Source organism: Schistocerca nitens, chromosome 9, assembly GCF_023898315.1.
Source record: "Schistocerca nitens isolate TAMUIC-IGC-003100 chromosome 9, iqSchNite1.1, whole genome shotgun sequence".
NCBI lineage: Eukaryota > Metazoa > Arthropoda > Insecta > Orthoptera > Acrididae > Schistocerca > Schistocerca nitens.
Genome location: NC_064622.1, coordinates 406,927,675 through 406,951,308, shown reverse-complemented (window position 1 = coordinate 406,951,308; position 23,634 = coordinate 406,927,675). Strand labels below are relative to the sequence as shown.

At 41.2% G+C, this 23,634-nt stretch overlaps 1 long non-coding RNA gene across 2 annotated transcripts in view; it reads left to right on the top strand.

Moving 5' to 3' along the window:
• Positions 1 to 23,634, top strand: part of LOC126203831 (uncharacterized) — a 68,337-nt gene that overhangs the window by 32,853 nt on the left and 11,850 nt on the right. For both annotated transcript variants that reach the window (XR_007540387.1, XR_007540388.1), the window contains one exon: positions 6,954 to 7,010. This is a non-coding gene — a long non-coding RNA (uncharacterized LOC126203831). The remainder of the gene's footprint in view (positions 1 to 6,953; positions 7,011 to 23,634) is intronic.

The window sequence follows — 23,634 nt, the reverse complement described above, 5'->3', positions numbered from 1 at the left end:
GCGAGAGGAACCCCCGCTGTGTGATGCCTGTGGCGTACGAATCACTGTATGCCACATTTTAGTTGAGTGTGATTTATATCATTCTGTCAGGGCGGAAGTTAATCTTAGTGGGGATCTGCCCTCGATTTTAGCCGATGACGAGGCGAGTGTCAAAAAAGTTTTAAAGTACTGTGATGTTTCTGGGCTTCAGCCTAAAATTTTGGGTTGGAATTTTTAGTGTGTTGCCGAGTGGCTGGCCACTCCTTTTTATTCTTGTAATAGGCCAGTTCCAAACATGTGCTATGTGTTTCATTTTAACCCCTTCCCCTACGTTCTCTTGCAGTTCTCCTCTTAATGTGCTGCTTTCCACTTTGCTACTGTTGACGTGCACACTGCCTATGTAGACTGTCACCTTTAATTTTAGTCCTATTTTTGCACTTGCTGCATTTTAGTGACACTCGTCCGTTGTTGTTTCCATTCGGGCGCTAAAGACTACACTGTTGAGCGCCCATAACACCATATCCATCCACCATGTATCAATAGCAAAGTAACAAAAATTGTTTGATATCAGTTATACATCTGTACCATGTGAATAATCTTTCATTTGACCTAACTGAGAATATTCCAACTTTACTACCACAGTAAGAAACAAACTGTCCACTCTACATGGAAAAAAAGAAAGAAGGTTAGAGATTAATTTCCCATTGGCATTGATGGCATTAGAGATGGAACACAAGCTTGGATTAAGGAAGGAAATCAGCAGTCCCCTTTCAAAGGAACCATCACAGAATCTGCCTTACATGATTTAGAGGTATCACAAAAACCTAAATCAGGATGGCAAGATGGGGATTTGAACTGTTATCCTCCTGAATGTGAGGCCAGTGTGTCAGTGTCAACCACTGCAGTACCTTGTTTCACACACTATATAGATGCAGAATAAAAAAATACCAGGTGGCTATACTTAGAGTAATATTCCATGATAAGAATTATAATCACCGTGTTAATGTAACAAATTAGTGGCCGTGCATTGTTCATTTACTTGGAGCACTATATGGCTGTACTGAAATCCTCTATCCTCCTTAAAGCTACTTGCAAATCATGCAGTGCTCATGGTGTTGACATTTTCTGTATAACCCATGTACACCATAAGTACAAAGGACCAAGCTCTTGTCCACAAAGGTACTTTGGTATTGGGAAAACTGAGGGAGTTGTTGGGACATCCACAGTGTTTCATCAAATCTGTCATTCACTGATCCCCCCTTTTTTTACCTACATAATTTTATTAACAGAAAGCGAACTTTCTTCTACCCATAAGTTCTACAGTATAGGCAGAACCTTAAACTGAACATAGCTGGAGCAGTGGGAATGCTGTGATTTCCGTATCAGCGTGGAATGTCAGTAACCATGAAAGTCTGTCAAGTGAAAAATTGCTTTGATAATGAAAGGGAAACATTTTCTAGGGTAAGTGAATTTCACCGCAATGAAAAAAGAGAAGTTGGAAAGTAAACATCATATTAGAATTAATGCAGTTTTGTTAGAGAGCAGGAAAGGCATAAAAATTACAAGTTACCAGGTGTCACATGGGGGTATTAGGATTTTGTTATGCGTATAAAGCAACCCCTCCCCCCCCCCCCCCCCCCCCCAATGAAACACAGACCTTGCCACTGTTGTGGAGGCTTGCATGCCTCAGCTGTGATGATGATTGGTTTGCAGGGCACTCAGCTGCGCGGCCATCAGCATCAATACAAAATCCCAATTTTTTCACACTCCAATTTTTTACTCAATCCAATCTAACCACTATCACAATTCATGATGATGATGATGATGATGATGATGATGATGATGTCCCTGGGTGCATGCCTCAGCGATACAGGTAGCCATACAATAGGTGCAACCACAACAGAGGGGCATCTGTTGAGAAGCCAGACAGGTAGGTGGTTCCCAAAGATGGGCAGCAGTCCTTTCAGTAGTTGCAGGGGCAACAGTCAGAATGATTGACTGATCTGGCCGTGTAACAGCTACCAAATGAAATGCTGGTACTGTGAACAGCTGAAAACAAGGGGACGCTACAGCCATAATTTTTTCTTGAGGGCATGTTGCTCTACTGTATGGCTAAATGATGGCATCCTCTTGAGCAGAATATTCCTGAGGTAAAAAAGTCCTCCATTCGGATTTCTGGGTGGGGACCACTCAGGAGGATGTCATTACCAAGAGGAAGAAAACTGGTGTTCTACGGATCAGAGTTTGGAATGTCAGATCATTTAATCATTCAGGTAGGTTAGAAAATTTAAAAAAGGAAATGGGTAGGTTAAAGTTAGATACAGTGGGAATTAGTGAAGTTTGGTGGCAGGAGGAAAAGGACTTCTGGTCCAGTGAATAAAGGGTTATAAATACAAAATCAAATAGGGTCAATGCAGGAGTAGATTTAATAACAAATAAAAAAATATGAATGCGGATAAGCTACTATGAACAGCATAGTAAACGCATCATTGTCACCAAGGTAGGTGAGAAGCCCACACCCACAACTGTAGTAAAAGTTTATATGCCAACTAGCTCCACAGATGAGGAGGAGATTGAGGAAATGTATTATGAGATGAAAGAAATTATTCAGATAGTTTACGGAGATGAAAATTTAATAGTCACGGGGGAAAGGAATGAAAGAGAAAGCCACCTGGTAGAATTTTGCACAGAGCACAATTTGATCACAGCTAATGGATGGTTTAAGAAACACGAAAGAAGGTTGTGTATCTGGACGAGACCTGGAGACATCGGAAGGTTTCAGATCGGTTATATAATGGCTAGATAGAGATTTGGAAACCAGACTGTGATGAAGCAGCAAACTGGGATAATTTTAATTTCCCTCGTGTTCTGCCATCTGCCTCCTTAAATTAGTTTTGTTACTTTTAAATATTTACCATTAGCATATGTGAATATAATCTGCATTTTAATAAAAGACGAAGGTTGGCCCTCAGTTTTAAAGAATATAACACCAGATCTAATTTTGTGCTTAATTTTATGTATGTAATTGATTTTTCTAATTTATTTCAACTATTCCTAGTTAGTATCTTTTATTATAGGGTGAAATCAGTAATTGTTTTGTAACTTAAATTCTATTGTTGATGTATAAACAAATATAAATTCTGTAACAATTATAAACATTTGGAGGAACAACTTATAGTATCTGTCTCTCTTCAAAAACATGTTAGCAAAACCAACCCTAAATTAATTCCAAAGTAATTAACAGTTTTATCAAAAGTACTGTTTGCATAACTATATATGTTAATTTCATGATTTAAACAAATAACTCAGCCTAACTCTTGTAGTAGAAGAAAATGTTAAAAAGACAGAATTTTTTGATGTATTCAACTAATTTAATGAGTTAAGTTTTAATTATAATTTCTGCACATTAAACATCGAACAATGTGAAGTTTCAGTATCTATTATTGTGGTGATATATAAGGGCCCGATTTTTGGTCACGAGACAGTCCACGGCCGAGTTTCAGACGAGGAACCTGTGTTGCTTAGAATGACAACAATGCATCAACTTAACAATGAAATAAGTGTTACACCAATAGGCCATGTGTTAAAGCAATGACAGTGACTGTTCAATTTATTTGAAGGACTGTGAACTTTGTGGCCATGTTTTTACTGCTCGTAGGTGTTCAGCAGTGAACTGTTGTAGCAGTATGGGCAGGTTTTACTATTGAGATACACAAACTACATTAAGAAGAAATGAGTATTTTATTTCTCTACAACAACACTAACTCTAATGTGAAATCTTTATCATTCTGCCTAAAAGGAGCACTGTCCCAATAAAGACTGAAGTCTGTAGAATTGAAAATTGTTTTCTACCTTATGAAATATTGATTGAATCATTACATAGAATTCTATGAAGTTACTTTCTTTTGTGGACTGAGCATTACTCCTTGTGTGATTATACAATGATATATAATTTGAAAGTAAAGAAATGACCATACAGATACATTTACATATTGAAATTTTCATATATCAAGTTGTTTAGTAATCAGTTGTATTGTGTGGCTCAATAATTGAATCTTGGTATGTCAGTTACAACACATACAAACATACATAAAATTACCCTAGCTTTTGGAACTGGGAGTTCCTCAAAGAGAAGGTTGGAAAGAACGGGGTCACTCTGACCTCAGCTTGAGAAAGAAAATCCTGTTATTCATTCACACATGTTCCATATATAGTAAAAACCTTCAGAAATGTGAAATGAAATGAGTCAAGCTATGCAGTAACAGGAAGAAGTAGCATACTTCTCTAAACTATGCTAGCTACAAATAATGACTGCTGCTAACCTACTCATAATGATGAGTAGGGAATTACTTGTAAATTACTTTCCAAATGTTGACATATATTAGGAAAAAAATTCTTTCAAAAATCTCACTGTACTCTTATTTCTGCAACACAGTCGCTGTTTTTATCCAATTCTTTAAACAGATTATGTATGTTACTTTGTGCAGTCCAATATCAGCTGTCTGTATACTGACAATGTCATGATTGGTTTGTGTTAAATTTATGTGAAATTTAGATACTTTAGTCCAAATATCATAATAAATTGTACAAGGTGGAATGATTGAGATTCTTTTGTTTCTGAATTTCTGGTGAATTTAAATTTCCAGCCTAATATCTGATGGTAACCTGTTGTCTTCTTGCAGCGAATGTAAAACCGTGATCTGAAACCTAGACAGGAATGCATTGTCTATATTCTTCTTATTTTACTACACTAAAAATTACGGTTTAGGTAAATTTAACTTAGCAAACTTCACAAGCATGTTCAACAATTGTGTTTGCAGCACATTTTCTTAAAACTTGATAACAAATAAGCAGAAAAGGTTAGATTTTCTGTTAGTTTAAATTTTAAATTGATATTGTGAATAAACTTATTGTTTCTTGGTTGTCCATCAGCACTAATTGTAATTGTTGGCACAGTTTTTGTAGTAAGTATATTCTGCTTGCAAAATGATTTCAGTGTTCTGTTTTGTTGTATACACATTTTTAAAGTACAAAGCAGGTGTAACTGACTTTTTTGCTTAACTAGTCCACATATTCATGCCTCCTCAGTTTATTACCCATCTGGATGCTTAGGAGCCTCACACACAGACTTATCCAGTGTGTTCCCTTTGATCTCTACTCCTGGTACATGCAAGTAATTGTAATTTGTTTGAAATTGCATAATATGAATCTCTGTATGATTAAGGGTTAAATTGTTTGTTGTGAAACAGTTATAATCCTGTTCCATTATTCTCCTGGCTTTGTCTATTATGGACATGTTTGGGTTCGTAGTCAAACCTTCTAGAACATTATATTTAGTGTTTCTCCATTCCAAATTTGGGATTTCTCAACCAGAAGGTACTAAATACTGACCAGCTGTTCTGTCGTTTTGTAATTTTGTTTTCTCAATACTTTTGCTTATTTGTACTTTCTACACATTCTTCATGCTTCTCCTTTCTGATAAGATCTGCAGCACACATCTGAATGATAAGCAGACCAAGCCCTTAAAAATAGTTCTAAATAGTGTTAGTTATTGTTGTATTTTAGAAAATATGTAAAGATTCTACACATTAATATTACCATACGCTTCTCAGGATAAGTTGCATACACCTGTACAGTTCTTTCCCCTCTTGGTAATTTTCTTCCTCTCATAAGTGATATCAAATTTTTAGTTTATAAAGGTGTATTATTTGAAGTGAAAGGCATTTTTGCTGTAACTTTCGTATCATGAATTTCTAAGTCCTTTAGTGACTGGGTATGAAAATCACTAGTATTATACTGACTTTGAAGGAAGAAAATCACACATGTTTATGACATGAGTTCCAACAGTTTGCAAAGTATGTAATTTTCTCAGTTTAGTTTTATAACACTAATGATTTTGCATTGAGTATACACTTCATATCCATCACCACCCTGTTGGCAAATCAATCAACATTTGACTATGCTCCTCAATAGTGCATTTGTATTCACACAACTTTCATATTAAAGCTATATGAATTTGGAATATAAGTACAGTTAAAAAAAAAAAAAAAAAAAAAAAAATGGTATAGTGTCTCGAATGCTCTTGCAGGAGTTCATTGTGCTTCTGTGAAACTTTTTGATCATCCTACCAATTGTTTAACACACTTGCAAAAACAAATGAGAATTAAATGAATGTTTCTGGCATGCTTCAGAATAAATGACACTGTCATTCTGCAGGGCCTCCAAAGTTTTGTGGCAAAACTCAGTGGTAACTATGTGTCATTTTAGTACAATTCCCAGAGCTGAGTATCTCGATATGTGAAATCTGCAGAGAATTATGTAATGCGGAGAGTGTCTTGTGTGATATAGAAGAGGGTTATCCTTGGGTGATACATGGAAACAAAATTTCAGATGTTAGAGTAATCTACTAGACTTTCCTTGCTGCTTCCTCAGCATTAACCACGGACAGTAACTTTTTTCAGCTGTTATAATTGAAGTACCATGTATAAATTGGTGTCTTCATGTAGATACCATCTAAGTGTTTGTTTTGAAATGTCAGGTTGAGTTGTATGGTTGATTGTCTCTCATGCAGACTTTAAATCGATTAGCACCTTTTCATGGACATGATTACTATTTTATTTGCAGGGTAGAAGCATTAAAGGCATGAAAAACGAAGCTCCTCAAACATGAGCATTTCAGTCTAAAAAAAAATATAATGTCAGGATCATGTTATAACAAACATTTTGGAGTTAACTTTTTAAACTTGTAACTTCATTTCAACTCGCTATTTATTATTAGTGAATTCTAACTAAAGTGCTTGAGAAGAACACCAATCTGCATTGAATACAACCATGTTTATTAATCTTCATCATTTGCTGTTTTCTGTACATTTAGTAAAGATTATTGTTGTTCTCGTACTGCATTACACGATTGAAAGAAAGAGAAATCTATATGATGTCTTAACGACTGACTGTATTTATTATTACTTGTTGCAGAATCTACCAAAAGAGTGCAACTTTGAACTGTGACTCATCGATGGCTGCCATAAGATGGTAAATACATTTTAATGGTATTTGAGATGGTAATTTTCTTGTCAAGAAACATTTACGTGCCCACATTGTAAGTGGTAAACACAGTATGTGACTACAGTATACATTGGAAATAAATGTTGAACCTTTTAGGAGAGCCATGTGCATGTACTTGGGTTATTTGAAAAGTAAGTTTCTGTAGGAAAATAAACAGAAAGGAGACATGGTTATCAAGATAAATTTAATAGATCAAATTCAGTACTTGTCTGCAGTAATTATGAACATACTGCTCAACAGGACTGATAGTCCCTTAATTCTTTGGGGTCAACATCCAGTTTCTACTGAAATCTAACAAAGTAGAATAACTCCTTGTTCTGATATAACACTTAACATAAATACATGTTTTCCCTTTTTCTCACTTAATCTGTCTTTGTCTAATAAAACACACATTTTCCAAATTTTGTAATGCAGACTTTTCAAACATTCAGTGTTACTGTTTAGCCGCCTTAATTTTTCTCCATTTAAAATATGTAACACTACTGAGAAAACTGGTTAGTTTACGAAATATCTTAAAATATGAGATTTGGTTTCTAGATATTCTTGGAGGGCAGTAGTAAGAAATGTGGAAGAGAAGATGCAGAGCTCAAATTCTGCTAATGAAGATAGAATCCAGTATTAAAACCATGTAAAGAATAGGCCTATGTGGCTGTTTGCTAATCAAAATAACATAATAGTTAAATGTAAATGTATTGCTTCCAATTCCATTGTTACATTTTATAATTAAATTTGTAACTGTGTTATATTTAAACATTTTGTGGAGAAACTGCTCTATATGAGCTGTGAAATACGTACCATGGGCGATGCTGTTGCCTGCCACTGCCAAGCTACAGCAAAGTTCATTGTATACTGGTCAGCAGACGTTGGACAGCCAATGTGTAATGATTCTCTAGTCAGCCAGCACAAAGACACTGTCACGGTCAGTTAGATGCCATTAATTGTGTGATGTAAATTGGAAGAATTGGTGTAAATTTTCTCTCATTTAAGTTGAATTCAGTGGATACTATTTAGTGCACTGATCTTAAATTCTGGTAAGTAATGAACATTATAAGGAAAGATAGGAGATGCAATGCCATTGGTTTTGTATTATGTATATCCAGATTCCAGCTATAGATACCCAGCTTCAGTGAGCTATAATCATAACTCACTCAAATGTTGGCTAATGAACATTGTAAACTGCGACGTGATCAATATAGCCTATATGTCGGAGTGAAAATAAATGTTCAGTGGCATCAGTTTAAACATCAACAGTTGGAAATTTTAATTTATTAGCAGCATTTATTTATTCAGCAGTTGAATAAATGTAAAGACATAGTACGAGCCACTTTTTAAGATCAGCAACTTTAAACTATGCTGAAACAGGAATTGGAACCAATGGGTGACAGTTGTCAACGTCTTTTCATCACTAAAAATGTTGGCAGGGAATGAATTTCTTTATTAGGAAGGAAAGATGTAATTTTTTGTGAATGCTTTAAGATGAATGATGAAACATTTTTCTGCATGATGTCCACAAAAAATTTTGTATGCGTAGAGTATTCTGGTGAATCACCAAGATACATACCATCGGTATCCTGCATTTCTTTATGTGACCGTTCCATTGTAATTTCCAGAATTATATCTGTGTGAAATGACACCAAAATTCAATAATCATAAAACAAAGATTTTTCTCCACAGTGTGCTGATCCACCGTCTTTACAAGGCTGATGAGAGGTCGATGCCTACTGCTTTTTGGTTGGGCATAGAGATAACTTTAGAAAATTTTCTCACATCTACAATACAGCATCTGCTTGCTCGTGGTGTCCAGACCTTACTGTAAATATACCTTATAATGAACTTTGACAAGCACTGGGTTTCGAGGATTTGAAAACTTTATCACAGATTTAAACTCATAGTTGGTGGGAGAAAGTATCAATGCAGCCATTTTCATCAGGTATTACCATTGACTTGGCAGGCAGTCAGAAAGTGCCAGCTGTAACATAAAATAACTACATTCCAAGTCTCTCATATGCACTTTGGTGATATATGATCTGTAGCAACAGGAAAATTTCACAGTGAAGGTGACATGAAAAGTAACACACTATTAAGTGTTTACTAAAATTACTCAAAATCAGTGTATTCATCTGTGAACTGCATTTTACTAATATTCATAAATGGTAGTTACTGCAAGTTAAAACTGTGTTTTGACAACTCAAGGCTGTTTCTTGCGTATAATTTTAAAATGACAGTTTATTTTCTATGTAATGAAATTTGATATAGAAGCAATCCACAAAACTACCATCCAATATCCAAGACATCGACTTGTTGTAGAATCGTGAAACATATTCTGAGCTCCAACATTGAGGTATCATGAACAGAATGACCTCAATACCAACCAGCATGGATTTCGAAAACATCGATCATGTGAAATCCAACTCGCACTTCACTCACATGACATACTGAAAGCTTTGGATCAGGTCAACGAGATAGATGCAGTATTTCTAGATTTCCAAAAAGCATTTGACGCAGTATCGCACATAGGATTATTGTCAAAAGTACATTCATATTAGGTATCAACTGAAATTTGTGACTGGATTGAGGACTTTTTGGTAGGGGGGACGCAGCATGTTACATCGGATTGAAGAGTCATCATCAGATGTAGAAGTAATGTCAGATATGCCCCATTGAAGTGTGTTGGAACCCTTGCGATTCATTTTCTTTGTTAATGACCTTGCAGACAATATTAATAGTAAAATCAGGATTTTTGCAGATGGTGCAGTTACATATAATAAAGTGCTACGTGAAAGAAGCTGCTTTGATATTCAGTCAGATCTTGATAAGATTTCAACGAGGTGCAGAAAACTTGCTCTAAATGTTCAGACATGTAAAATTTTGCACTTAAAGAAATCATAAAATGTAGTAACCTATGGCTATAATATCAATGAGTTGTGCTAGAATCAGACAACTCATACAAATACCTGGGTGTAACACTTCGTAAGGATATGAAATGAGATATCATACGTTTAATCGGGACTGGGTGTTTGTGTTGTCCTCATCATCATTCATGACAGTGGCTAGATTGGATTGTGTAAAAGAACTTGGACTGTGTAAAAATTGGGACTTTGTACGAGTGCTGATGACCATGGATTTGAACTCCACACAAACCAAACATCCCCCCTGAGGGTCCGAGGATTAGAATGGACCCGAGGTATTCCTGCCTGTCGTAAGAGGGGACTAAAAGGAATCTCACATGTTTCGGCGTTTATGTGATTGTTCCCTGTAGGCTTTGACCTCCATTTTTCAAAATTTTTCCGAAGAGTGAGCCAATTTGGGAAGGGCGCCTTACATGGTTCATCGTGTCCCTCGCGCATTGAGATCTTGAGCCCACTTCTCCATTGTCGCATTTCAGTCCGACCCATCTCTTGGGCGAGGACACCTGCCTGGGTGTGTTTTCCACCATGCACTATGCAGTGTCAATTTCTGCATCGATGATGACAGTTGATGTCTTTGCACCTGATATCCAGCCGGTAGCCAGTCCGTTGTGGTGGGGCCACCCTGTACCCTGTTGGTTGTAACCCCTGACCACAAAGTGATCAATCTGCTGATGCCTGAGCCGTTAACTCCTCACTTATGCCAAGGGGTAGGTGCCCATCCCCCTGGGGCATCAGGACTCCAGCAATGGCCATCCTGCCAGGTAGCCTTTGCTGTGGCTGGGTAGCACCCATTCGGAGGGTCCCTGGTCGGAGTGGGCGGCATCAGGACGGATGACACGCGATGAAGTGTAGTCCATTATGTCATGCTGGTAGTGAAACACCAGCAGTCTCTAAGCATTCACGAGTTCAATTTAACACACAGGACAACCCCAAATCATTCCCCTTCCTGGCCACATCATAGGTGGGAACATCAGGCTAAGGATGACAGCGGATCTTATTCGCCCCAGTACCTTGTATGTTCGAGAGCTGATGGGGAATCTTTCATGACGATGAAGCCTCAGTTTTTTGTTGAGCATTTAGAGGACAAGTTTGGTGGGGGGGATTAGGGCTTGTCCAAAATGAGATCTAGGTCAGTCTTGAACAAAACAGCACCCACTGCCCAGTCACGGAGGTTACTCGTGTGTGACAAGCTGGGGGATGTTTCTGTAACCGTCACTCCCCATAAGAGATGAAATATGGTCTAGGGTATCATATTTCACAGGGACCTTCTTTTGCAGTCTGACGATGAGCTGCACACCAATTTAGAGCGGCAAGGTGTACATTTTCTCTGGCGTGTCCAGTGTCCATCAGGGTCCAAGGGATAATCAGGTTGCCACCAGTGCCTTCATCTTCGCCTTCAAGGGTAATACATTGCCCAAGGAGGTCAAGGTGATGGTCTACCGCTGTGATGTGAATCCCTGTAGCCCCCCCCCCCTTACCGCTGTGATGTGAATCCCTGTACCCCCCCCCCCCCCCCTGATGTGGTGCTTTAAGTGCTGGAAGTTCGGCCATATATACTTCCAGCGCCACACGTCGAGATTGCGGATGCCCATCACATCCCACTACTACATGTGTCTCACCTCCCATCTGTGTCAACTGAGGAAAGCACCATTCGCCTTGCTCGTCACACTGCAGGATTCTCCAGAAAGAAAGGAAAATCATAGAGTACAAGACCCTGGACCGACTGACCTTCACTGAGGCTAAGAGAAAATTTGAATGCTTGCATCCTGTACGTATGACATCGTCTTACGCCGCTGCTACAACAGCTATGGCACCACCAGCTCCGCCAACCCCAGACACCTCTCAGAGCCGGAAGGCTACACTTGCCCACTTGATGGCGGGTGCCATTTCCCTCCCTGTTGCTCCCGCACCACCTACATTAGGATCAGCACCTCCCACCAAACCATTGGAGACATCTGTCCCCACTTCTAACCCAGAGAAGTGTAAGTCTTCTTCAGCTTCTCTCGCTAGGAAGGGGTCCCTTGGGTCACTCCCTTCCCAGGTTTCTGCTAGTGGGAAAGGTGACACCCACCAATGGCTGAAGAGCTCAAAAGCAGCTGGTCGTAGGGCTGTACACTCATTCCCAGTACCGCAGTCTGAGCCAGTGAAGTCCTCCCAGCCAGGGAAACCAAGGGAGCAGTGAGAGAAATCCAAAAAGAAGACCCCCTAAGACAGAGGAAATTGCGGTGGCACCCACACCACCGTTACCTGCAAGCTCTGCGTCTGAGGATGGGGTGGAGATTTTGGCGTCCGCTGAGGACCTAGATCTTGCCAGACCCTCAGACACGATGGATATAGACTCTGAGGCAATACATTGGTGGCAGCAGGTGACTAAGGCGTAAACTGCCTCTGTGAATGTTCCACGCCTTTCCAGTCTCACGATGAAATCATTCTCCAGTGGAATTGCGGCGGTTTTTTCAACCTGGCTGAAGTACACGGCAACTGCTATCTGCATTGCCCTCCAGGAAACCTGGTTTCCAGCAATGCGCACCCCTGCCCTCCGCGGCTATAAGGGATATTACGGGAACTAGCGACTATAATCAAGTGTCAGGTGGAGGTTGCGTTATGTTTTAAACTCAGTCTGTAGTGACACTGTGCCCTTTCAAACCTCTCTTGAAACTGTGGCTGTCAGAATAAGGACGACACAGGAAATAACTGTCTGCAATGTATATCTTCCTCCAGATAGTGCAATACCCCTGAATGTTTAAGCTGCACTGATTGATGAACTCCCTAAACCTTTCCTACTTTCGGGACATTTTAACACCCATAACACCTTGTGGGGTGGCACCTTGCTTACTGGCAGAGGCAGATATGTCGGAACTTCACTGTCTCAGTCCAACCTCTGCCTCTTAAATACTGAGGCCACTACATATTTCAGTGTGATTCATGGAAGTTACTCGGCCATTGATGTATCAGTTTGCAGCCCAGGACTTCTCTCATCTATCCACTGGAGAGCACATGACGACCTGTATGGTAGTGACCACTTCCCCGGCGTCAGGCCCACGGAGTCCTGCCCATATGGGCTTTAAACAAGGTGGACTGGGAAACTTTCACCTATGCTGTCATCGTTGAATCTCCCCCACACGGTAACATTGATGTGATGGTTGAGCAGGTGACTACAACAATTGTTTCTGCATCTGAAAACGTGATCTCTCACTCTTTAGGATGTCCCCATTGTAAGGCAGTCCCTTGGTGGTCACCGGAAGTCACTGAAGCAATTAAGGAGCATCGGTGAACTCTACAGCGGCATAAGCAGCACCCTTCAGTGGAGCACCTCATAGCCTTTAAATGGCTCCGTGCCCGCGTTCGCCAACTCGTCAGACAACGGAAGCAGGAGTGTTGGGAGAGAGATGTCTCTACCATTGGGTGTAATATGTCACTTTCCAAACTCTGGGCAAAGATAAAATGTCTCTTCAGGTACCTGACCCCAACAGGTGTTCCCGGTGTTACCAGAAATGGTGTGTTATCTACCAATGCAAATGCGATTGCCGAGCGCTTTGCTCGAGCCTCTGCGTCGGAGAACTACCCCCCAGCCTTTCGCACTCTCAAACGGTGACCGGAAGGGAAAGTCCTCTCATTCACTACGCACCACAGTAAATCCTGTAACGCCCCAATTACAGAGTGGGAGCTCCTAATTGCCCTCGCACATTGCCCCAACACAGTTCCTGGGCCTGATCGGATCCACAGTCAGGCGATTAAACATACAGTCAGGCGATTAAACATCTCTCATCTGACTACAAGTGACATATCCTCGTCATCTTCAACCGAATCTGGTGTAATGGCGTCTTTCCATCGCAATGGTGGGAGAGCGCCATCATTCCGGTGCTCAAACCCGGTAAAAATCCGCTTGATGTGGATAGCTGTCGCCCCATCAGCCTCACCAACTTTCTTTGTAAGCTGTTGGGACGTATAGTACGTCGGCAGTTGGGTTGGGTCCTGGAATCACATGGCCTACTGGCTCCATGTCAGCGCGGTTTCTGCCAGGGTTGCTCTACCACTGATAATCTTGTGTCCATAGAGTCTGCCATTCAAACAGTGTTTTCCAGCCGCCAAAACCTGGTTGCCATCTGTTTTGACTTACGTAAAACATACTACACAACCTGGCGAAATCATAGCCGTGCCACATTGTATGAGTAGGCTCTCAGGGGCCCGCTCCCGATTTTTATCCAAAACTTCCTGTTGCTCTGTACTTTCCATCCAAATTGGTGCCTCCCATAGCTCCATCCATATCCAGGAGAATGGAGTCCGCAGGGCTCTGTATTGACTGTCTCTCTCTATTTTTAGTGGTCATTAATGGTCTAGCAGCAGCTGTCAGGCCCTCCGTCTCACCTTCTGTTTATGCAAACAACTTCTGCATTTCGTACTGCTGCTCCAGTACTGGTGTTGCTGAGTGGGGATCCACCCACAAGGTGCAGTCATGGGCTCTAGCCCATGGCTTTGAGCCCACGGCTTTGTTTTGCACCCTGAAGACGTGTGTCATGCATTTATGTCTGTGTCGTATCGTTCATCCGAAACCAGCACTTTACCTTAATGATATTCCACTCACTGTAATGTAGACATATCAGTTCTTAGGTCTGGTTTTCAATGCCCGTTTGACTTGGCTTCATCATCTTAGTCACTTTAAATGGAAGTGTTGGCAGCAACTCAATGCCCTCCACTGCCTGAGCAACACCAACAGGGGTGCAGATCGCTCTACGCTGCTGCACCTCTACAGAGCCCTTGTTCAATCCCCCCTTGACTATGGGAGTGTGATTTATGGTTCATCGGCGCCCTCGACATTGCGTTTGATCGACCCATTGCACCATTGCGGAGTTAGACTAGTGACAGGATACTTTTGGGACAAGTCCGGTGTCAAGCATACTGGTGGAGGCTGGAGCCCCTCCATTGAAGATCAGACGGCACAACTGCTCTCCAGTTAAGTTGCACACATTCATAGCTCTCCTGAACATCCTAAATACCATCTTCTTTTCCCAGCCACGGCAGTTCACCTCCCACATAGGCGGACCAGGTCAGGGGTAACAATTGCGGTTTGCGTGCGATCACTTCTATCTGAACTGGAGTCCTTTGCTTCACCACCTCTCCTTGAGGTCCACTCACGTACACCTCCATGGTGTAGCTGTAGGCCAAAGCTTTGCCCGGGACTTTCGCGTGGCCCTAAGGACTCTGTTAAACCTGCAACTTTCCGCGGTCACTTCCTCTCGATTCTTGAAGTGTTCCGGGGCTCTGAAGTAGTTTACAGTGACGTCTCGATGGCTGATGGTAATGTTGGCTTCACCTTTGTTCACAGAGGCCATATTGAACAGCATTACTTGCCTGGTGGCTGCAGTGTATTCACTGCAGAGCTGGTGGCCATATCTCGTGCACTTCAGTATATCCGTTCATGCCCCAAGGAATCATTTCTTCTTTGTACTGACTCCTTGAGCAGCCTCCTTTTGTGTCAATCCAGGAGTCTATGCCCTGGACCGGTCCCATCGTTCTGTGGTGTTTGTGTGGACCCCAGGACGTGTCGGAATGCCAGGCAACAAACTTGCCGACAGGCTGGCCAAACAGGCTACGCGGAAACCACTTGAAAAGATGAGCATCTCTGAACCTGACCGGCATTCTGCCGCAGGGTTTTTCGGCTTTGGGAGACGGAATTGGCATAACATTACACACAACGATCTGCATCTCATTAAGGAGAACTTGAGTGTGTGAAAGTCTTCCATGTGGGCCTCTTGCAGGGAATCAGTTATCCTCTGCTGGCTCTGCATTGGCCACACTTGAACGGTCCACGGTTACCTCTTGCACCGTGAAGACCCGCCTCAGTGTCGGTGTGGTACCCGGTTGACAGTGGCCCATATTTTGGTGCACTGTCCCACTTTGACTCCCCAGCCACGAAATCTTGGTTACCAGACTCGTTGCCGCCCATTTTATCTGGCCTTATTGGCAAATTGAGTTTTAAGTTTTATTCATGAGGGTGGGTTTTATCATTTGATGTAAGTTTTAGTACATGTCCTTTGTCCCTCTTTGTCCTCCACCCTAGTGTTTTTAGGGTGGAGGTTTTAATGTGTTGCAGTGTGGCTGGCTTTTCCTTTTTATTCTCGTGGTCGGCCAGCCACTGTAATCTGCTTTCTTGTTTTACTCTCTTCTGTTTCTAGTGCCTGTTGTTTCCTTGTCCTATTTTGTTCCCTTTAGTGTTTGTTGCCTTTCCTTCATTCTTGTGGTTTTTCTTTTCTTTCCGTTCTGTGTTATGTCTCTTCTGTCTTATTCTCACACTTGGGTCATTGTTTTATTAGCAACAAGAGACTGATGACCCTGTAGGTTGGTTCCTTCCCCCCCCCCCCCTCTCTCTCTCTCTCTCTCTCTCTCTCTCTCTCTCTCTGCCTGTGGGTTTGGGGATTAGAAGAGGCCCGAGGTATTCCAGCCTGTGGTAGAAGGCAACTAAAAGGGGTCTCCTTACTTTTCAGCCTTCAGTTTTATGTTCCCCTTAGGGTTTGACCTCCACACTTTCCAAATTTTTTCCAAAGTGCAGTCCGTTTGGAGAAGGATGCTTTACGTAGTGCATCATATATCCATCATGCCTTAAGATCCTCTCCACCTGTTATTGTCATGTCTCTGCAACTCCACCGATAATCCAGCTGTATGGACGCCTTACATGGTGCAGAATCTCCATCCATTGTCTGCTGTCCTCTCTTGCCCCCCATGACAATACAGGATTTCTATGCACCCAGTATCCAGCACAATAACCGGTCTGTCTTGGAGGGGCTGTCATGTACCCACTTGTTGGTAGCCCCCTAACAACACAAGGATCACGTTGCTGATGCCTGAGCTGCAAATTCCCCACATATGCCAAGGAGTAGATGCCAGTCTTCTTGAGGCATCAAGACTGCCTGCAATGGCTACCGTGTCAGGTGGCCTCGGCTGTGGGTGGGTGGCACCCGTGGGGAGAGCCCCCTGATTGGATGGGTGGCATCAAGACAGATAACACACAATGAAGCGGACCACGTCATCTTTTGCTGCGTACCAAACGTCCCCAGCAGTCTCTAAGAAAGGGAAGGTTGAATTCTGTGCTGAGAAGTATGACCCCAAAATCATTCATCTCCCTAGCTGCACCATGGGAGGAACATAGGGTTACAGAAAGAAGAACGCCATATTTGCCTGGTTATTTAATGTGGAGCAGGACCAATGGGGGCTCCTTTTTGGTTACAGAGCCTCATTTTTTGTAGAACACCTGGAGGTAAGTTTGGGGATGTCCAAAACGCACAGTGGTTCAATCCTGATTCAGACAGCATTCCCAGCCCTGTCAGGGGCATTACTTGCCTGTGACAAGCTGGGTGATATTTGTGTTTTGGTCACTCCCTTCAAAAGCCCCAACATGGTCCAGGAGATTATTTTTCATTGAAAGCTGTTGCAGTCAGACAAGGAGCTATGTGCCTATTTAGAACTAGGTGTCACTTCATCCAGCATGTCTATAAGGGACCTAAAGATAATAAGGTTGATACTGGTGCCTTCATCTTGGCCTTTGAGGGTGATTCGTTACCTGTAATAGTCAAAGTGATAGTTTACTGAAGTGATGTAAAACCATACATCCCTCCCCCAATGCTGGAAATTCAGGTTCGTGTCTTCCCAGTGCTCTTCCAGTGGCACATGTCGAGACTGCGGACATCAAATGCATCCGAATACTCCCATGTGCCCCTCCTATCTGTGTCAACTGTGGAGAGCACCACTCCCCTGCTCACCAGACTGCATGGTTCTCCAAAAGGAGACAAAAGTTATGGAGTACAAGACCCTGGACAGGCTGACTTATCAGTAGGCTAAAAAGAAGTATGACCTGTTGCATCCCATTCACGTGGCATCTTCATATGCTGGAGCTACAGTGGCATCACCCTTGCTGTCAATGGCAATTCCCTCATCTCTGCCTTGTACAGTGGGCCCTTAGGGCCGCCCAACGACATCGCCCCCTTGATCGTTGGTGGCATTTCTTCTTCTGCTGCTCCTACAGCATCTGCTTTGGGAGCAATACCTTCCCAAATGCCGGGAAAATCAGTCCCCAACCCTCAGCTGGAGAAGCAACAGCCTCCTTCGGCTCCTCTCGAACAGAATGGGTCCGTTGAGTGTCACTGCGACTCTAGATTGACAGTAGTCGACATTTCCTTGGATTGTCCCAATCTAGCACCCTGCGGCTGTCTTTTAACCGTCCAGAGGCACTACCTACAGTATGAGGTGACAATGTGTCAAAGCATGATGTAGTTCTACACTTTGAGAGGGGTGTTTTTATTATCACTCAATCTATGCCTTCCTTCCAAGGCCTTCACCTTAACTAAATTTTAACTCTTCTTTGCTCCCTCTGGTGCTGTCTGTTTGACTTTGTGTTCATCTTTTTACCATATGTGTTTCTCTTGTCTTGTGCTTTTCAGTTGGAGATTTTAGTCTGTTGCAGAGTGGCTGGCTTTACCTTTTTTCATCCTTGTGATCAGCCAGCCCAGGCCATCTGCTATATTATTTTAACAGCTTCTATTGATTTTTTCCTTTCAGTTAATGTTTTCATTTTTGTCTTGCTTATTTTGTTTTTTCCTTCTGTGCGGTTACACAATCCATTTTACATATTTTGTACCTTTCCCTAATTTTAAGTGATAGGATTCATGTGGGGTATGGTTTTCAACTGAGACCTGTGTTACCTCAGAAAAGGGTACCGATCCCTCCTCCCTCCTCCCTCTCTGTCCTTTTCCTCCTTCCTGTTTTCTATATCCATTTCCCCCCACTTCTGTGTCCATCTCCTACTCCCCCCCCCCCCCCCTCCCTTTCCACGTCTTTGACCTAGAGCCTTGTTTATTGTTATTGCAAATTCAGCTTCTGGCTTCTGTAGTAATATTCTAATCCTAGTAAAGCATAAATCCATAAATAAAACTTTTCTGTTTGTTAACATTTCACCGTTTGTGTGTGTGTGTGTGTGTGTGTGTGTGTGTGTGTGTGTGTGTGTATCTGAAGTAAATTGGAAAGGTACATTTGCGAGTTTTTTGTAATAATGTTTTCCCTCTATGTATTATATATATTTATTACAAATATACATATATTAAATAATAAGCTACCTAAACACATGCCCATATTGTAACTTTTTATTAGTTTTAGTATATTTTTATTTTTTACGCGCCATAAATGAAATTTTTGTGCAGTTACGAGAAAACGTGGTTTTCCTGTGAAAAAAGCTGCTGATTCTCGTGTCATTAAGTCTATGCACTAGAGCTTGCTTAATATTACATGAGTAAATTGGTCGTCGTTAAATCTAACAGTCAACTATGTGTTGTGAGAATGAAGACCTACTGACTATGGAAGTTGAAACCGGCACTATCCAAGACTTGTGATACAGCACCCGCTCATGATAAAATACGATACTGTGTGCTTCGACATTTGCCAGCAGTATCAAAGGAAACCCTCCTTGAATGTTTAATTTAATTTAGCAATCAGGTCAATTCCCCAACTTGTGGAGAGAGCCAATTTTGTTCTCTCCTCAAAGCAGGAAAGGACCGCACATGATCGAGTAGTTGTTGGAGAATTGCGTTAACGAGCTGTTTAGGAAAGACCCTGGAGTGAATGTTTAACCATCATCTGGTCTGTTAGGGATCAGGCAGCTCCTTAGCCATTCTCGATGCGGATTCTGGAGATTTCGGTTTACTGCCGACAACCTGATCCTGCTAGACACGGCTACTCAGCAGGTTTTCCTTCGTAAATGTCACTGTATCGGCATATTTTAGATATAAGTAAGGCATACAGTACTACTTGGAGACCCTGTATTCCTGCAAAACTGCATCAATGGGGCTTCCATTGTCATCTCTCCATTTTCATACAGTCTTTCATGTCACAGGATTTTTTTAGGACCCGAGTTGTTGACAGGTTGTCAGATCATTTCGAGCAGGAGAATGATGTCCTTCAGGGCAGTGTTTCAAGTGTTATAGTCTTTGCCATAGCCATCAACTGTATTGCATCTATGCTAGTGAGTCATGTACAGTGCTCCTTATTTGTGGACAATTTTGCTGTTTTCTGTTCTTCCTCCAGTTTTGCAACAGCAAGCATCAATTGCAACTTAACATTGTGAAGGTTAGAGGAATTGGCTACAAAGACAGGTTTTCAGTTCTCTGCAGATAAGCGTGTGTGTGTGTGTGTGTGTGTGTGTGTGTGTGTGTGTGTGCGTGTTCATTTTAATTGTTCTCATTGTATTTTTAATTTATCTGACTTGCATGTGAGGGATACCATCCTACATTTTAGAGAGACTCAAGGAGGTTTCTGTGACTCTCTTTTCACTCCACATTATTATGCTTGCCACACCTTAGAGACCTGAAAGCCAGAATCCTCAAGACACTGAACATCATAAAGTGCCTTTGCCAAAAACCTTAGGGAGGTGACAGAGTGCATCTACTCCAGTTTTATAGGGCTTCCGTGTGTTCACGGCTGGATTATGGGTGCACAGTGTGTGGATTGGCGAGGCCCTCTTCTTTGCAAATCATTGATGCTGTCTCCCATGAGGGGATCTGCTGGCCACAGGTGTTTATGGGAACAGTCTCATACCCAATCTATCTGCTAAGGCCAGGGAATCACCATCGCCATTCAGTGGAAGCTCCTCGTGGTGCATCAGACAGTTCCTCACAGCTCTGACTTCACCCTCATACCGTACTGTTGCTCTTCCACCTCTGGAACACCTTTTCTACAGCTGTCCTTGAGCCACAATCCCATTTCAGATCCACATGCAATGTATGCAGAAGTCACTGGGTGTGGGGCAAGTACAACCCCAAATCCAGGGTTTTAACTGTCTGCCACACTGGCTACTGCAGAAGCCCAGTGTCATTTTATATTTAGTGCAGTACAGGAGAAATTGCACTCAAGTTTCTAATGTGATATTTTCTGACATTTTATATGAGCACAAAAACTATGTAGCTGTCTTAACAGATGGGTCTAAACAGGTGGACTCCGGTGGTTGTTCTGTCGTTTTCTCAGTTCATGTCCTCAAGGGTTAACTGTCTTCGATGCTAAGTTTCTTGTCTGTTCCAATTCTCTGAGTACCCTTCACTCTCTCCAACATTTGTATCGAGCAGATAAAGTAATCTAGAATATCCAGGATGCCCATCTCCAACTACAATGGCAGAGGAAGGAGGTGTTTCTTTTGCTGGGTACCAGGACACATGTGTATTGTGGAGATTGAAAGAGCAGATGTAGCAGTCAAGGAGGTGTGTCATAATCTTCAGTTACTTAAGTGTGCCTCCCCCCTGCATATTCACTGTTGAGGTACAAAGTCATGTGTTGATTGGAAGGTGAGTGGCTGAAAGTGACAGACAATAAGCTCCATCTAGTAAAACCCACATCGCGAGCCTGGCGTACCTCCTTCCAGCCATGTCAATGTGACAAGATCCTTCTTGATCACCTTCGCATAGCCCCCAGCCCTGTGATGAATGGCGCTTACTCTGTTGAGAAGAGCCGCCAGTATATGGTGCTTGTGGTGTGCGGTCAGTGTGCACTACATTTTATTGGACTGTGTTTTACTTTCCAAACCAGCAGGTCACAGTGAATTTGCTGACGGATCTGCCCTCTAAGTACACACACACACACACACACACACACACACACACACACACACACACACACACACAACAGTTTGTCAAACCGTTATCAGAGATTTGTAATTAAAACATTTAGATATAAAGATATTCTAGGGAGGAATTGGCTACCGAAGTGAGTTTTTTTTTCCCAGTTCCTAGTTTTATTTTGTCTCTGGGCAACTTGCAAGAGATCTTTAGAAAATATATTTGCAATCTTATTGAAGCATGCAAAGTCTACATAATTTTTTTTATTGTGTACTTCAAGTTGTTTACTTTTGAAAAGTTATTCCTAAGGAGAAATACCAGTAGGAGTGAATGTGCTCTCTATAAAATAAGAGTGAGAATTTAAAGTTCCTTCAGGAGAAACATGTAAGTACTGGTTTGCCTATGCCGGCAGTGCTGCTTTCAAGAAACTGTAAAAAAAATCTTAAAACTTAGAAAGGGAATTGTACACAAATATTACTTTAGTCTAGTGTAAATAAAACTGATTGATCCTGTATAAATCCATTTATTCAAAGATTTCGGCCACAAAAGAATTTTTTTTTTCTCTGAATCTAAAGTAATGTATTCGCTAAACCAAATTTTAGTATTGTTATTCATTAACTGTCTGTTAACAACTGCAGAAAATTCGAAGAAATAATGTTTGCATAGATATCACAATAATGGTACTGAAAACAGAAAAAAATGCTGTTTTGAGAAAACTGCATTAAAATCTGTATTTGCTTCTAATTAAAAATTTTAATTACAATTTTAGCTTTTATTACAGTCACATTCCATATTCAGAACTGTCCGATTCATAGGCTTCATCATTCCTTTTGTCCTTTACTTTGTTTTTAAGCTTCTCTTGCTGTGCTTGGTGCTCCTTTGTCTGCTTTATAAAGTCTCATGAGATTGATATAATTTTGTAATTCATGGCTTGTTTGGTTGTGGATTGTGACTGCTAGTCTCCACAAATCTCTACTTTTCTCAATACATTAGCATTAAAACATAAAATTTGTTCTAACACAGTGACTTTGACAGTTTAGTCATATATGAACACCATTGTTTTGGTGAAATGGATAGGATAGGATATTCTCATATAGTTTATACTGCTGCTTTTCTATGATTGGCAGTAGGAATCTTTTGGTTGGTTTGTGTTAATTTTCTGTTTCTTCCTTGATAAACATAAAATGACTCGATTGGTTAACAAGTAATGTAGTCCATGCCAATGTATACGGAGACTCACCATATATTTTTGCAAATCATGTTACAAAAACATGACCGTGCATCTCTTGGTGTTCTTTCAGCGTCACAACTACTAGGAGAAAATGCATAAAATCTTCTCTCCACTTATTGTGAAACAGTTGAAAATGAGATGGCAGCAGTGTTAAAATTGCTCAAGTGAGCACCTAATTGATAATATAGAGTACATAAGGAGGAAAAGATAATACAAAACAGTTACATAAAACCATAAATTTAAATGGAAACTCTTATGTTGCAACCACAAGAGTTCTGATACATTACAATATGCTTGTAAGGAGAGTGAAACTGATGTGTTCTAGGAATGCATAGGACATGGGTTGTTCCTGGGTCTTTTGCAGGGGTACAATGTAAGTAGCAAGAGGTTAGGGTTAGGTGTGGTGTAAGGATTGACCAATATATTTAACAGATTGCATAGACATTGAAGTACCACTTAAAGGGGTACAACATGGTAATCAAATTTTTGTAAGCTTCTATACTCACCATATGTGAAGTTCAGAAATCAGTAAGGGTGTATACGACCCGGGACAAACGGGAGATCTGGGAAAAACCCAGGAATTTTTTCATCCGAGAGAAAACCGGGAAAAACCCGGGAATTGTTTAGAATTCTGGGAATATTTCATTGTTTTAGCTTTCAGTTAAATTTTTGTGATTTTGACTGGTAAGAACGAATGCTCAAACAAAGGATATTACTGTATCCCGCTACTGCAGAATAATACTGCAGCAACAAAATATGAACGAAAAAAAAAGAAGAAGAAAATTTGAGTTGCAAAGTAAATTTTCTGACATCGAAATAAGTGTCCAAGGAATAGAAAAGCAACTGGAGTCACTCAACAG